This window comes from Brienomyrus brachyistius, chromosome 5 (assembly GCF_023856365.1).
Source record: "Brienomyrus brachyistius isolate T26 chromosome 5, BBRACH_0.4, whole genome shotgun sequence".
NCBI classification, from domain to species: Eukaryota; Metazoa; Chordata; class Actinopteri; order Osteoglossiformes; family Mormyridae; genus Brienomyrus; species Brienomyrus brachyistius.
This window is the reverse complement of record NC_064537.1, coordinates 18,129,722-18,145,705: the sequence shown is the minus strand read 5'-3', so window position 1 is coordinate 18,145,705 and position 15,984 is coordinate 18,129,722. Positions and strand designations below refer to the sequence as shown.

General features: G+C 39.8%; 1 protein-coding gene across 1 annotated transcript in view; it reads right to left on the bottom strand.

The window, feature by feature from the left end:
• LOC125742629 (signal transducer and activator of transcription 5B-like) overlaps positions 1-15,984 on the bottom strand; it is a 56,968-nt gene extending 40,984 nt beyond the window's left edge. The window contains exon 1 of the mRNA XM_049014825.1: positions 15,821-15,984. The gene's annotated coding sequence lies outside the window, so the exon portion shown is untranslated. The remainder of the gene's footprint in view (positions 1-15,820) is intronic.

Below are 15,984 nucleotides of genomic sequence, written 5' to 3'. Positions count from 1 at the left end.
AACCAGTGTTACAAAATGCTAAATACAAACCTATTTCTCATATCACCTCACCCAGAGTAAACATAATGCGTACAGTACAACTGTCAACATTTCAGTCCCAAGTGTAGTCAATTCTTATAACAAGAGTACTCAGGAGGACTGAGGGATGTTATAACACAGTTAGAATTAAGTCTCGTAAGTACAAAGTATTCGTCCACCTATATAGTAGAATACAAATATGTATATAAAGCCAACATCAAATAGGAACATTTATTCTCATGATACCGAGCACACAAAAAAAGCAGTGAAAAGCTACTATTAACATGGGATTCACAGCTGCAGTCACTGACCTAATAAAGATAAAAAGGGAATGAAGAGAACTGCTCAGTGTCACTGCTTTGTTGATCATAATTAATCGAGAGTTTATTCATATGCTCATGCTCGACGATGCATCTGTCATCCATCCAGCCTCCAAGCACTTATCTAGTCTACGGTCAGAGGGGGGGTTAAGATGTGATGCCTGTCTGTCTTAGGGCACACATTCACAATGGCAGTGCAGAGGTGCCAGCTCACCTGCCATGCAGGCTTAGGATTGCAAGTGTTCTGGGTGACTTAGTTTATGCTGAAGTAAAACCTTCATCAGTAGAATATGAGCCTGATACAATTAAGCTACTGCCAGAAAATAGTAGTCACACAGTGGTTTTTAATTTATACCTTTTCCCATACAAATATCCAATGCATTGAATAAATACATATTTTAAATTCTAAGACTAGATTTTATTCAAATTATTTGATGAATTTGCATACAATTAAAAGTATCAGCATAAAATGAGAACGATGCAAAACCAACAAAACTCATTATTTCATAAGGGGGGTATCAAGCATCTCAACACTGTAAAATCCAGTTATAGTGGACTCGCATATAACGGAATATCGTCTATAATGGACAAGGTCCGCTGGTCCTGGCGTGCGTCTTCAAGAACATGCAGAGAAAGCATCGGATATAGTGGACTTGCATATAACAGAATTTCACTTATAATGGACAAATATCTTGGTCCCCCAGGGCCGCTTTTAGCTGTAGTTTTGTTCGGCTATAACGGACATGCAGGCTCCGCCTACAAGGCGTGTGACGTGCCGGTGATATCTAGCACAGATACGTATTCGGGATTATTAATAGTCACGCATCTGGTCAGGTAAAGTTGGATTACTACATGTACAATATAATAATCTATAGTGTGTCTGCTGGGGTGTGGCATGAGTAAACGGTGTCCTGTAGTTGTGTTCTGGGCATACAGCAGCTTCGAACATAAAGGGACCTGGCAAAACAGTCTGTTAAGTCTAACGGGATTTTACTGTATGACACACAAAAATAAATAAATAAATCACACAGTGTGTTATAAAGCAGTCCCCACTCTGACTCTCCTTACCTCTGCAAACCAAATACATTCCGTTTACCACCTGCAGTAAATAAATAAATAAATAAATAAATAAATAAAAAATAATAATAATAATAAAATGCTGCAGAATATTCATTTTAATTTGAACATTTGCTTAACAGATTATCTGCAAAGTGCCAACATATTTTATCATCAGCAGTATTCACCTGTCCAAAACATAAATATATATAGAAGATGGTACGACATGCTGTTTAGAGGCTCTCGGTGCTGACTGGGCAGAGACAACGCGCTGTTCAGTCTGCCACAGCGGGATATACTGAGGCCTCGGTGAAGTAATTGGATCAATAAGTCACTGCTGGAGTACAGAAGGAGCTTAAGATGCCCTCTGCTTAGCACCTTCCTGCCTGATCCACAGGGCTCACGCAAGAAATCTTACCGCAAATCTACATTACTCCATTATAAACCCAAAATCAGCTGCATCAACAGCAAAGAGGCAGTTGGCAAACCCTACAGACTATTTACAAGGTAATAAAACTCTTACATACATATGTGTGTGCTGATTTGTCTGGAATTAAAAATCTCACGCCAGCCAGCTGACCGTGGTTGGCAACCTTGATATGATATCCTAGACAATTTGAATTGCTATACACTTCTTATACCACATTAAGGGATTATGATTATCTGGGTGGCTAGATAGCAAGCTGGACTAGTCTAAGGACTGTACCGGCCTCTAACTTGAGTTCCCAGGCATCACTTCAGTTCATCCTCTGATTCCTGAAGCACTGCCAGATAAGTTAATGGTCATCTCAGGCATTAGAAAGTCACTTCTGCACTTTACCTGGCTGGTTTCTGGTCGCTCCCATTGTCTCCTGCTCCACCTTGTTCTTGTGTGCTGCCGTCTTAGAAACTTTGAGCCTGGAAGCCTCACAGTGTAGCCTTGTGCCAGCAGAACCGGGATTAAATCAGGATTTATGAATGATTTTTTTTCTTTTTAATGAAGAGTGGTCTCGATTTTTCCCCCCAGTGCTGTACCTTTTGTTGAGAAAGTCGGGTCAGATTCTGAAACAATTACAGGTTAAGGCCCTTGCTTCGGGGCCGAACATGGAAATGAGTCTGCTGCACCAGGGATTTGAAATGGCGACCTTCTGACCACAAGCACAGTGTTCTAACCCACAGAGCCACACATTGCCGTCGGAGCTTTCCTGGTGCCAGTTTTAATGGAATAAAACAGGTATAAATGGGTGTAGTTATCCAAAGGAGCATGCCTGAGGAGGTGTCTTTCAGCAAATGACCTGCTGAAGGCAGACGGCTCTCTTTCTGTAAGTGCTGGTGGTCTGGTCCTACTCAAACCTATGATAAACTTAATTGCTATATATACAGACTAGCATATACTTCACAAGAAGTAGAAATTTTTTTTTTAGAATGAAATCAAAAATAGACAGGGAATAAGTCTATAGAGCTATTAGTCAACCTCTTTATCCATCCATCCATTCATCCATCCATCCATCTTCAAAAAAGAGCTTAAAAAGTCACAAAGTCATGTACATCCTAAGAAACTTGGGGCACACGGCTACACACCAGCTAGAACACCAGGTCATCATGAGGCACCCACTCAGTCGCACACCAAGAGCAGTTTATAATTTCCAGTTTACCACTGGACAACTGGAGGTGAGTACTTTGACTTATGTGGAGCACTTTCATTCAGGCAGCATTATGCTCCTCTCATTTCCTCCACAGAATATACAGGAGATGGGAGCAGGAAAACATCAGTGGCAGGCATTCAAGGAACAAAGTCACCAGTAGCACTGAAGGACATCCATAACACTGCAGGGCTTCCCAATCTAGTTCTCGGGGACACACAGCCGGTCCACATTTTTGCTCCCTCCCAGTTGCCTGTCAAACAGTCCACATTTTTGCACCCTCCTAGCTCCCAGTTAAACATGCACTGTCTGTGGGTCACCAAAGACCAGATTGGAAAATACGGCTTTAGTGGAATCAGTGTAGTCTAGCCAAAAAAACTATAATTAAAAAAGACTTGAAAACAATTTGTTTTAGTCAGAGGTTAAATATGCTAGCAGTGGATTACAGTAATGTAAGATTAATTGATAATAATAATTGACACTTTTTTTATTGATCCCCGTAGATAAATTGTCTTTTACGCCTCCCACAACTTGCTCTTTTTTCATAGAGGAAGTTGTCTGTGAAGGGCTGCCACCTGTAGCAGCGCCCAGTGAGCTGGGGGTTAAGGGCCTTGCTCAAGGACCCACAGGCTGAGGCTGGGTTTGAACCTGCGACCTTCTGATTACAGGCACACAGGCTTATGATTATGCTTTAGAAATGCTTCTCTGGTGCAGCGGTCTCTCTAATTCCAATACGTTTTCTGTGAACCTCAACAAGAGAAAAAGGTAACTAATTTTTATTGGCAAAATTGGGAGCTGTGTTAAATGTTCTTAGGTGAACATTCTTCAGCAGTCAGGGTGCATCTTCATTATAGCACTGATGGCGCAGTATATTGATTCCTTTGGAAAATCTCTACAGCACTTTGTAACAGTATGTTTGTGAAAATGTATTGTACCAGATTTAATTTCATTCGATCTGCCAGCATGATCGACCAGACAAAAGGCAAATAATGCAATGTTATTCACTTTTAGATAAAACATGGCCATCTCACAGAAAACGGCTATGAAAGATGTACAGCTATTTCCACAGAAGTCATTTCAACTTCATCTGTACAGCACAATGTAGACGGCCGTTTACAACACAAATATGGTTAAACTCAGCAGGTGTTAATGGCAGATTATTATAAATTAGAAGAAATTCCTGAAGAAAAATGCCATATTGCCTGTCATTATGGAAAGTCCTTTACAATACCATAGACAAAAACCTGGAGCTTCAGTAAACAACAGACTCCACCATACTATCCAAATGAAGCAGTCTGAGATAGAAGTGAGTCTCTATAAGCAGCTGTCCTACCAAAATCTCTCCACGATAAAAGCAAGAAATGTTCCAAAAAGAACCAGTGGCCTGTACTATGAAGCGGGTTACTGGCTTATCGGGGTATCTTGTCGGATTTAAGGTACCACAGTTTAAATGGACTTCATATTCGTTCACTTAAATTTTGCCCAGACTACCTTAAATCCGACAAGTTACCCCGCCAATAACCCCGCTTCGTAGTACAGGCCCCAGGGCTCCTATCACCTAAGTGAGGTCAGGATTCAAGACTATCATAAAAAAAAAAGACAATGGACCAAAATGGGATACAAGGACACAAAGTAACAAGTGGAGAACCATCATTATTCATTATTATGAACAATTGTACCATGATCCTTGAGGATTCTGGAGAAATGTTCTATGGACAGATGATTCCAAACCAGACTTTTTGGAGATTTGGGCCCCATAGCACACGAACGTCATACAAACAATCAAGAGGAGTAGAATCATGGTTTTCTGAAGCCATGTTTCACTTTGGCCACAATCTTAGCTTAACCAAGAGCTCTGCAAAAAGATTTCAGAAGATCCATACTTAAGCTGTCACAATTACATTTATTCACAGCTGTCATAAGGCCAATTAAGCATAAGTGTGGTTAGGCGGAACGATTTGAAATACCACTACTCTGACATAGGGCTGGGTGATATCATGTCGATATTATATCGTGGACGCGCAATAATCACTATAGCTTCGGTTGACGAGTGAAACATTTGGACTGACCGCAGCTTTTTGGTACTATATGGAAGTTTATTTACGCCGACAATTCCTTAAGCAGAGTAGTGTTACGGCAGACCGATGTGATATCGATGTGATGACGCCCAGCCTTACTCTGAAATATTTAAAGAGTACAGAAAAAGCTCTTCGTGATGGGTGCAGCTGATCACCTACAGTAGTACAGGAGGGGTTTGGAAGTGATGGTTAATGGTGGTGTAACCAGTCAGTGAGTAACCAAAAAGAACCAAAAAAAAATATTAACGAAGAGCTTTTTCCAGATACGGCTGTGCAGCTTCCATTAATAAATCAATGACTGAAGTATCACTTCTGTCCTATTTCTTCACTTATTTCCCTTTTATCTAACACTCAGTTTCAGATGCATGAACGCACAGAGAATGCGATAAAGACATGTGGTTGCGGTGGTGGCTGACCACTCCCAAAACCACATGTAATTCCCCATACAGAAATAGGATTAAATGTAAAACACCCTCCACCACAAGAGAGCTGGGTTAGCTGGTGTTTAAAAAGTACCTGCCCCACCTAAAAGGAGTAGTGAGTAATGAGTTTACGAATAACTTTTTTGGTAACATTTACTGCATTATTACATTAATTTCACCTTCATAATGCATTCATAGAACATTCAAAAGCAGTATGTGAGAATTCCTAAACATCCTTACATACCTTAACAGCTGTGACATGCATTAATAACAAACATTATATGATAAGAGACAGTACAGTTATTGTCTAGTAGAATTATATGTTTGTATTAATGAATATTAAAGCTGTAAAGGTATGTTAAGATGCTAAAGTATACTATATATGCTGCTTATGAATGCTATATATTTTATGCGTTATGAAGGTGCAGTGAATATAAAGTGTTAATGTCTTTTTAAAAATTCAGTTAGAAAGAAAAAAGCAGAGGTGGAAAGTTCAGGTTCAGAAAGTACAAATCCTGACCAAGGTTTTGTCTCAAGAAACAAGTTGAGTAAAAGAAAGTCCTCAATTTGATGGCTGAAACAAAACTTCGGTCTGGATTTGTGCTTTCTGCAGCTGAACTTTCCACCACTGGATAAAAGTGTACTTCAACTGATAGGCCTAACTGAGGACCTGCTGAAGTTAAGTGAAAGTGATGATTTATTTTTTTTTGTTGTCAAGATCTTGCCTAACCCAAATAAAACCATTATAATGGCATCCAGCCAACATCCAACATACCTTTGAGTCTCTATGGGTCGTGCCTTATGATGCATCTTGATACAAGGAATATTCTGTAGCCCTTAGTGAACCCTGATCTCCCTCAGCTATACAGTAACTGTGCTATTCTGGGTTATATATAAAAGCAGTGAACATTGGATCCAGGTGTTCAATGAAGACATAACCATGCTTCACGGATGAGGTGCTTTTTCTTGGAATGCAGTGTTTTGTTTTTGCCAAACAGGAACATACTCGTATGTGAAAAATATCCACTACCCACTTTCATCTCATCTGCCCAAAGAACATTCTTCCAATAGCCTTCTGGGTCATCCAAGTGGTTTGGTGGTAAATTTGAAACAAGCAGCAATGTTCTTTTTGGATTGAGTCAGGTTCCTCCTTGGTTCCTCCCACGCATATCACTCTTGTTCAATGTTTTTCTTGGTGGACTCTAAACACTGACAGTAATTTTTTGGAAGAGCACTCCTGGGAAGGGTAATAGCGGTGTCGGATTTCCTCCCTTCTCCATTGTCAGTAAAATTAACTTTGCGATGCTTTACAGCCTCGTGAGCATCAGCTGCTCTTTATAAAATCCTCAGAAATTCTTTTTTGATTGAAGCATGATTCACAAACCAAAGTTAAGAATAGACTGAAGAGGTGGTGTTCTGCAATTGACATACACTCACAGCCGACTGCACTCCCAGTGTGTGAGTCGGTTTAATCAGGTTATCTTGTACTATTACTCAAATTCAGAAGATGACAAACTCTCAAAATAAAAAGTTCCAAACAACTCACAACTCTCTCTCACCACTGTAAATGCCTTAATAGGTCAATCAAACATTAACTGCATGCTTCCTCTTCTTAGTACAGACCACTTAATGGCATGAAATTTACTGCATGTGACTACACATGGTTCATCTCCGATCTACTACCTTGAGCTGTACCCCACCCAGGATCCTGACTACTGCTTAGGCTTAATAAACGCTACCTCCAGGAGTCATATTGCCAATTACACTGTACACTGATATACATCAACATCTGCACTCCCACACCCTAACCTCCTGGAACTGTACTGCCTACTTGTATTGCTTTGTACATCCATCTCTTCTATCCCTCACAGTTGCATATTTATCTTACTAATAGTATTTCCTGTAAATTCTACTTATACTGCAGTGCAGTGGTCGCCAACTGGTCAATCGGTCTTTGTCCCATACATACTTTTCATACATATGCCCATCTCAGTACAATAAGTTTACTATAATCTCAGCAGGCTGACTGAGAGGCCATCCCAAAAACCCACCCCAAGCTATTGTCTACTCTTGTAACGTGCATGACCTTGTTGTCTGACTGAAAACTTTTTAAAGAAAACTCCATACGCTGTGGCCTCCACTGTCACTGTGGGACAGAACCTTCATCTGCTTTGTGTGGTGACATGAAAAGTGACCTCACAGTCCGTGTCTCTGCTCATCTTCTCTCCATCCCTTGCAAGCGCATAATCTCTAAACTTGTTCTATATATCAATTATTTTAAATTTAAAAACACTGAATTAAAATTAAATGCTATTAAATCTGTCTTATTATCATCTAAAATAACAATTAAGATGGTGGGTAAGATAGTATTAATAATACTAATACTAATAGTATTAGTAAGATAATTAAGATAGTACATTACTGCATAATACTTCTGACCCCGTCCATCAAAATGACAGGCGATGAGAAAGTCTAACTCAACCTCTGTATATTACCAAATGCAAATGCAGTACATTTCTCTGCAATTTTTTCCTAATAAAACAATACAGATGCAGGCCTGTACCACGAGGTTCAGCTGACAATAATATTTATATGACCATTCAGAGGAAAATACTGGGAAGCTGTAGATCATACAATGAATGGCAAAATGGTTACCAACTGCTTAGCTATTGAGTTTCATTGACCAATGACTTATAACCTACTGACAAGTGGATCTAAAGGAGGAACTTACCAACCTTCTCTGGCCACTTGCCCAGAGATTCCCGAAACACCTAATGCACTAATGCAGTACTGTTGAGTCCATCTTTAGTTCCAAGAATCAGCTTTTATTCGGGCTGAGCAATCACTGCTATCTGGTCGGGCAAAATTCAGGAGATGCAATTATCCATGACATGGGTCCTATATGAGAACCACCAAACAAACAATCTAAAACTCACATGGTGTTAACAGTATGACCGCAAAAACATGGGCAAAGCATGCAGGGGGTGACAATGAGATCATAAAAATAAATTTAGCCCGAAAAAAACTTAGAGATTAACTGAGATTAACAGGGCGTTTGTATTCACCGGGCCTGGCTCATAATTGAGAAAGAAAACACAAAAAATTACAACTGCATTGATTTTTAAGCAGAACATCATGGATACATAAGGACAGAACAGTCCACCCAACCATGTATGTTAAATACCAAAAATAATACATGCTATTTGTATCCTTAACATTATGTTCCTTTATGAGTAAGATTTATCTGAGATTTGAGGTGAGGATTATTTAATTTATTTTCATACAACACCATTTCATGACTTAACCTGTTTCCGAAGGTAGAGAAACACCACAAATACTATAGCAAGTCATTCCTAAATTGGTTTTCCAAATTACTGTTTACTGTTACACAAACGACCAGGAGTCTTACACTGCACTGTTCTGCTCAGAAGAAAAAATCGTTTCCTTTAATACAGCTATCATGATTACTTGATTAAACTCAGTGACTGAGTTGACTGAATCGTCTATACCCTAATAAGGAATCTAAGCTGTGAGATTGCAGAGAAATACCAGCCATAATGCCTTTTGTTTGAAAATTTCAAAAAACCTTTAAAACTGTAGATGTGTTTTGTTTGAACAAAGATTGCGCTTTTATTTTTATTTTGTGAACTGTAGATCCAAAATTAAAATAAACCCACAACCGTAATTAAGCCCCCGTTCCTAGTCGCTGTGCTCGTTCAGCAGCGAGCTTCTGCTTTCCCTGTCTTCTGACATCATTATACCGATTTCGGCACTGTGCAGATGATCAGGTGATGCCAGAAAACCAGTTACCTCATTTCATGCCTGCTTCACCTCAAAAAGCTTGGTGGAGCAGTGGTGCTCCCGTAGATGATGTGCCCGCACTTTTTCACCTCGCATACGAGCACAACCCTTTTCGTCGGGCAGAAAGCAATCTGGCTTGCCGGGCCAACGCTCCACTGTAATGGCAATCTGCCGTAGATCATGCACCGCTGCCGTTTAAAGGTGAGGTGAGGTGCCATTCAGATTGCTTTATTGCCTGTTTCACCCAAACACGATTCTGAATAATGAGGAGAGTTAGGACCATCCTTTTTGCACCTCGCGCTGGCGCAAAGTCTGTTTTTTTCCCCGCTGTCAAAATAGCCCATAAATTTTAGTTCCGCATTGATTTTCTCGGTTTGCGTTAGATCTTCAAAATAGAGCCCGATGATTGAGTTCAACAGCATGGAGGAGAACGATCATGATTGTCTCAGAGAGCGCATGCAGGGCTCATGCAAAAGCAGCAGCAGTGAACTTTACACTGATTTTCATACAGTAGGGAGTGCTGAAAAGGAACCATCATCAAAACTGCAGAAGATTCTTCTGACCGAGCAAAAAAGGTTCAGCGCAACTTATTGACAGTTCGAGGAATGCAATTTGGCAATATGCAGGAAATGCCATAATCAACAGTAGCATGGCACATCGTGCAAACCTACTGAGGGTGGCGCAGTGGTTAGCATAGTCGCCGCATGCCACCTCTTTTTGTGTGTGTGTGTGTGTGTGTGTGTGTGTGTAGTTTGCATGTTCACTCTATTCCATTACGGTGGAATCTCCAGTTTCCTTTGACTATCCAAAAAAAAATAAAACACAACTTACATGAATTGGAGTGGCGAAATTGACCAGATGAATCACTGAGGATGCATCGTGTAATGCTTGTCTGGTTCCTGCCTCACATGTGTGGCAATGTATGTATATTATATTACATTATATTGTATTATATTAACGATTAATCAGTAGATTACTCGACTACTGATATAAATCAACAGTGACAGCCAATCAAACAATGATGTTCTCAGCCACAGCTGATGTGCAAACTAACAACTCGAGGTGAACAAGCCTTCTGTTTCCTGCAGGTCTGTCAGTTTTATACTTGGAAACCGCAGCATTATGATAATAGTAAACACTGGAAGATTATATTAAGAATAACAATGTTTGCTGCAATGACCGATTTCTGCAAGACAATTAATTTTAAATTATTAATTTGTGCAACGAGTTATAAATAATAAACAAAATAAATAAATCAGAGAGATTAGTATACAGTACTGTGCAAAAGTTTTAGGCAGTAAAAAGAAATGTTTAAAGCCATTTATCGGGATAGTTAGTGCACATTACCATGGAACAAAAAACATAATTTAACATTAGGACACATGAAAACTAAGAGTAACACAATAAAAACTAGTAAAAATTTCTTTTGTTCTCAAAACGGTTCAGAGCATATAGCTGGAAGGCTAGATGAACACCTCTTCCCAAATCTCTGCCCAGGGGCACCTCAGCCGCTCCATGTATTTATTAAATTTCACCACCAGTTCACTTAATTAGTTAATAACTTAAATAGTTATTGAGACACTTATTAATTGTATTTGGTGCGCTTGAGTAAAAAAATACATTGGTCCATTGTGGGATTGCTGCAAACAATGGGCTGATTTTAGCAGCCATTTTGAAATGGCTAAGCTAACACACTTTTACAGTCATGATAGCAGTTTTACACCAACATAAAGATCATTTAAAGATCATTTTCTTGGGCATAAGACCTTTGCACAGAATTGTGTATCATTAGTGTAAAGCTGAACAAAGAAATGAGCGTTGTTTGCAATAGTGTAGCCCTTAATTTTCCCACAAAAAAATTTGATTTTTAACATTAAACAAATTGTATACTGTTGAGGAATATTGATCTTCCATAACCCCAATATAAAGTCAATGGCTCAGCACCAGCTGTGAAGAACAGCGCCCAAGAACCAGGTTCTGCGTCATCTACTCACATCTACTCTTGGTGCACAGGAAAATATATTATTTGTACACTTACATTATGTATTTTTATTTACAGTTATACTATTAATTCATGCATTTTATGCATTAATTGTAAAAACTATAGACTATTTTGGTTTCTTCTGAAGACAATTTTGGAAAAGAATGTAAACCTGTTCTCACTTGAAATTGATCTGCTCTCTGTAAACACATACACACTCAAGAGTCCATTTTTAGACCACAGAGTAAAAGCCGAATATCATTTAGGGAATAATTGTTTATATCATTGTTCCTTGAACTGGAGTTCCTTGAACTTTACTGTTTACAAAGGTCATAAAAGTTTTTGCTTGGTAGAAACTTTATTTTTGGCTCTAGCGATGATTTTGAAAAATTTTCTAAACATTTCTTTCCCCATTAATAGTTGGGTTATAATAACAAAAAATGAAAATCCACTTTTTAGCACCATTGTAGTGTGTAAACTACAAGTAAATGAAATAGAAGAAGCTACTCGTCACGCTGCAGAGTTTAAGGGTATCCCTCGGTGCTGTTCACGAGACCAAGGTGATGGTAATAATTACAGCCGGTGGTAATATTTACAAAATTATATTTGCAGTTTCCATCATTTGTGTTCATTGAGACATCAAGCGGCTGTCTACCACTGCATATGTTTGAATCATTGGTAAATATCCAGCAATGTTTATAACAACAGCTTTGGAAAAGCATGACAACTCATACGAAAAGAGAACTTTTTCCCCTTTAACTACAAAAACAGACTAAAAATAAAGTAGAACGTCAACCTCCTCTGGTTTACCCGAATAACTCATGGTATAACCAGTGAAACTTCTTAAACAGATTAGTCTCCTGTTAGCTGCAACACATCCATCTACACTCACCGGCCACTTTATTAGGCACACCTGTCCAACTGCTCGTTGACGCAAATTACTGATCAGCCAATCACATGGTGGCAACTCAATGCATTTATGCATGTTCACATGGTCAAGACGAACCGCTGCAGTTCAAACAGAGCTTCAGAATGGGGAAGAAAGGTGATTTAAGTGACTTTGAATGTGGCATGGTTTTTGGTGCCAGACGGGCTGGTCTGAGTACTGCAGAAATTGCTGATCTTCTGGGATTGTCACGCACAACCATCTCTAGGGTTTACAGAGAATGGTCTGAAAAAGGAAAAACATCCAGTGAGCGATGAACAATGCCTTGTTGGTGCCAGAGGTTAGAGGAGAATGGCCAGAGTGGTTCGAGCTGATAGAAAGGCAACAGTAACTCAAATAACCACTCGTTACAACCAAGTTATGCAGAAGAGCATCTCCGAACGCACAACACGTAGAACCTTGAGGCAGATGGGCTACAGCAGCAGAAGACCACACCGGGTGCCACTCCTGTCCGCAAAGAACAGGAAACTGAGGCTACAATTCGCACAGGCTCACCGAAATTGGACAATAGAAGATTGGAAAAATGTTGCCTGGTCTGATGAGTGTCGATTTCTGCTGCGACATTCGGAGGGTAGGGTCAGAATTTGGCGTCAACAACATAAAAGCATGAATCCATCCTGCCTTGTCTCAACGGTTCAGGCTGGTGGTGTAATGGTGTGGGAGACATTTTCTTGGCACACTTTGGGCTCCTTAGTACCAATTGATCATCGTTGCAACGCCACAGCCTACCTGAGTATTGTTGCTGACCATGTCCATCCCTTTATGACCACAGTGTACCCATCTTCTGATGGCTACTTCCAGCAGGATAATGCATCATGTCATAAAGCTCGAATCACCTCAGACTGGTTTCTTGAACATGACAATGAGTTCACTGTACTCAAATGGCCTCCACTGTCACCAGATCTCAATCCAATAGAGCACCTTTGGGATGTGGTGGAACGGGAGATTTGCATCATGGATGTGCAGCCGACAAATCTGCAGCAACTGCGTGATGCCATCATGTCAATATGGACCAATATCTCTGAGGAATGTTTCCTGTACCTTGTTGAATCTATGCCACGAAGGATTAAGGCAGTTCTGAAGGCAAAAGGGGGTCCAACCCGGTACCAGCAAGCTGTACCTAATAAAGTGGCCGGTGAGTGTATATTCCAGCTGTTTAACCTAACACTGGCAACAGTGTTAAAACAATCATCAATCGAATGGCAATCTGGAAAATAAAATTTCTTGAACATTCCCCAAAGTTTTTGTGAAATTGTTCCTCAGCCTGTGCCATCCATGGCTCACTCCCAGACAGTTCACACACAATTTATCTGCCATAGGTGTTCCTTTCAGCTGTGACAGAGGTACCGAATGACTTTAAATCCAAAAACGCCAAAGCTACATTTTCCATCAGTCAGTGGCACTGGTGCAGGCAATACAGGTGTTAATGTACGAGTTATTACACTGGCAATGCAGAAATGAAGTGTTGGAGACAAGAGGTACTTTACAAGGCGCAGTGGCATGAATTTAAAATCTTACATGCCAGAGATTCATGGGCACCCTGAGTACATGCAGGTTGTATTGGAATGTTGAATGATCTGATCCATACCCACTTGGACATGTAGTGACAATCACAAAGATATAGCTACAATAAAAGTTATTTCAATCATGTCCTTCCAAAAAAAAAAAAAAACACAGAACAAAGAAAGGAGAGCCCCCACCCCACAAAGTGCCACGGAACTATCAAAGATTGTCAGGCTTCCTTTGACTCTTCCACTGGTTTTCACTGCACATCACCTAGATAATCTCTGGTATATGAAGACTAAAGACTGGTTTATGCTCTGAATTAGACAAGAAAAACTAGCTGTACTGAATAGTCATGAAATACAAACATCCACAGCCAATGAATCAAAGAACAAAGCATTGAGGATAAATACTTTTCCCTCGTAAAATTAACCCTTGATGAATAGCAATGCACAATTTTTTCATATTAAGCACAACGCAAAGACAATCATAACATATTGTGTATATTTGCATGGGTTATTAAATATTGAAGATTTCCCCTTCATACCTGCTAGAATAATTACTAAAAAGGTAATTCAGTTCAAGGGCAGTAAATCAGGTTAAATGTACGTCCAAACATTGGACAATGACTGCTAATACCAAACAGCAATTTACAAGAATTACACTGAATAGCTCTATTATTGTCTTTACAAAAACAGTTCAAAATCATTTTTATCTTGCGATCAGTCCCTTAAAAACCTGATACATTTATCAGTCCTTTCGAGTTGTACCTTTTCATGACATTAAGAATTTTAGCTGATACTGGATTTGCTCTACATTTCCTGCCTTTCCTCTGCCTGCCCTGCTCATGTCTTCATTGCAACGAGCCTATTTTTGTGCCCAGAAATTATATCCATCAATATCTATTTAAAAACAAACGATTTTACGTGCTGATGGTGAAATTTTACTGTATCTTGGCCACACAACGAGCATCGATGGACGTGCAGTCAATGCTATGGTGCGGTTTAGAATTTTGCGCCGTTTGGTTTAAAAGTATACGGCTATAGTGTACGATTATAGTGTGCGGTCATAGTGTTCGCTTAAAATGTACGGTAGCAGTGTACGGTTATAAACGGCACTAGTTGAAAGAGGACAAGAATACAGTAAAAAATTCGTCAATTAGACGTTTCAGGCAAGGTCAAAAAGTGCATCTTTAGACCAAATAAAGGGTGGGGAGGGCATCGCAAACTGATTCATCGTCCTTGACCAGTGATGTAAAATCCATCATGAAACTGCATTGTACTTAAGAAATGACAATTTGCAGGTCAAGTGCGATAGGAACTTGAACGTTAAAAGACACTCATGCAACAAGTCAGTCAAAGAAAATTTTTAAAAAACTAAAGGCATAAGAAGCGCTATTCTTTCAGATCATCAGTAAGTTACCCTGCTTTCCTCCGAACTGGTGATAATATGAAATGTTAGAAGGGCGCCACCAATTCATTATACGAGAAACATAAATATATATAAAAAATAACCTTCATCCCTTGGAGTCTAATTATTTTTCTGATATTTCAGTGTCGCTTGCCGGTCGTAGATCTCCATACGCCTTTGCTTGACTGTGGCCTCAACCAAGGAAAAGTGAAAGTTGCGTTTGCTCCACTTGTTTTCCCCCGTTTGAACTTGCAGTTGGCCGATACAGCGCTGACGGCGAAAAGCGAAACTGCACCGAATTGCATAAATATACACGAAATTGCTGTAAACTTCATAGTTGGCAGCGCAACCACTGAAACGTATAAGCAACTTGACCAAGTGCCGCACTTTCGACCACCCCCCCGCCCCGAATCCTTAGGAAACACATTATCAGTGTTTATAATACGCACTCGAAATGTTCCCCAAATAACATAAGACAGGGAATACACCACCATTTACCAACAAAACAAACACCAAGATTGCCGCTTCTCCAAACTGTCAATGCAGCACATACTGCCAAGCGGCGCAGCGCACAGGTCGGGTAGTTTCTTTTAAAAAAATGGAAAAAAAATACAATGAAAAAAGAAACATCACATTCTCCAAAACTGAGGTATTTTTACTTACCTTTTCGGGTTGTTCAGTTTACTTTTCACGTAAAAGTCCCCTTCCCACAAATTAAAAAAATAAATAATGAGCCCAGCAGCGCAGAGAGAGGGAGAGAGAAAGTTCCTCCCCCGCCGCCTTCAGTCACTCGCTCACACAGTTTTCTTTCTGTCGCACTTCGCTCT